Source organism: Dasypus novemcinctus, chromosome 14, assembly GCF_030445035.2.
Source record: "Dasypus novemcinctus isolate mDasNov1 chromosome 14, mDasNov1.1.hap2, whole genome shotgun sequence".
Classification (NCBI taxonomy): domain Eukaryota; kingdom Metazoa; phylum Chordata; class Mammalia; order Cingulata; family Dasypodidae; genus Dasypus; species Dasypus novemcinctus.
This window is the reverse complement of record NC_080686.1, coordinates 43,181,266-43,182,858: the sequence shown is the minus strand read 5'-3', so window position 1 is coordinate 43,182,858 and position 1,593 is coordinate 43,181,266. Positions and strand designations below refer to the sequence as shown.

Genomic DNA, 1,593 nt, shown 5'->3' with positions numbered 1-1,593 from the left:
GACGAAACAGAAGCGGACAAAGAAACAAGACGCAGCAAAAAGACACAGAAAACAGACAACCAGGGGAGGGGAGGGGAATTAAGTAAATTTAAAAAATCTTTAAAAAAAAAAAAGATGTATTATTAGCAGTGGTGTTCATGAAAATGTTTAATAACTGACTCTCTAAGGGGGAAAATCCCTGGTTCATGGCATTTGCTGTGATGTAAATACTCCCACCATCGACATCTTCAAGCTACCAGTGTGATGTCACTGAATGCAGAGTTGGGAAATGATGCACATAATCACATCTTGTTAGCTAGTGCAAGCCAGCAGCACCCACTGGCCATGAGTGGAAGAAGCATATGGAACTGTGAAGCCTTAGTATGAAAAAGCCTCTAGGATTAATTACTAGGTTACAGGAAATATTGGGGGCAGAGGAACATGTTAAATGACATCATAGCAAAATCCAGGATGTAGTATATACTGTAGGACCATTTTTTCCCCCAACAAATATATTACAGGGGAAAAAGAGATATGGTGGAGAAATTTATACATTAAAGAGACTTAAAAGATTGCCAGCCGATTTTATGTGGACCTTACTTGAATCTTCATTTGAACAAACATAGTGTACAAGAAATCCCCCTTATGACATTTGAGACATCTGGAAATTGGAACGCCGCATATTTGATGATTCTAAGGAATTATTGTTAATTGTTTAGGTGTGATAATGATATTGCTATATTTCTAAAAAATCTTTATCTTTTGGAAATAAATACTAAAATATTTACAAATAAAATTATGTCTGGGATTTGCTTCAAAATAATGAAAAAGTGTAAGTGAATAGGGCTCTTAATGAAACAAGATAGGTCAGGCTGATTATTTTTGAAGTTTACTGAGGGTAACATATCTACTTTTGTTTTCGATTTTTGAGAATAAATTTAAAAACTGTTGCATAAAAAAGGATAGATTTCTGTAGCCAATTAAGCCACCGTCCTCCTTTCCCTATGGGGCCCAGTGTACCATGGCTGCAGAGAGGAGCCGCCTTGGTAGTATAAGCGGCCTTATGCATGTATGAGTTCTCTATGGGACCTTGGAGACCACCCTTTCTGCTGGATGTTCATGTCTTACCTCATGCAGTGCCGTGTCTAGGCTCCAGACTAGTATGCAGGGTGACCTTGGAAAGCCCCATGGTGCAGTAGTCACGGTCTTCATCAGCCAAGTCATCACGTCCCTCCGTACCAAGCTTCAAAACAAGGAACATGGGATTGAGGTGCTATGCAGGACTAATTTCAAGTTCCCGGGCCACCAGAAGATCCATATTTCCAGAAAGTAATACTTGCTTTACTAAGCATAATTCTGACGAATTTTAAGACCTGGTGGCTGAGAAACGCCTCATCCCAGATAGTTGTGAGATCAAATTCATCCCCAGTTGTGGATTTAGTCAAGTGGCGGGCCCTGTACTCATGAGGGCTTTGACAGCAAAGCCCTTACCTGGATTTGTGCACACCAATATACTACTTCCTGGCCATCAAAAAAAAGTACAAGATGTTACCTTGTGGTCGTGATTGGGTTACTGTATGCTTCCTATAGCCCATTTAGCATCTGATTTTTCAT

General features: G+C 39.8%; 1 non-coding gene across 1 annotated transcript; it reads left to right on the top strand.

Annotated features, from left to right (window-relative positions):
* The first annotated feature begins 949 nt into the window (after positions 1 to 949).
* Positions 950 to 1,081, top strand: LOC111760687 (small nucleolar RNA SNORA70). Its single transcript, XR_002794301.1, has one exon. It is a non-coding gene; the product is annotated as a small nucleolar RNA SNORA70 (small nucleolar RNA).
* The last annotated feature ends 512 nt before the right edge of the window (positions 1,082 to 1,593 follow it).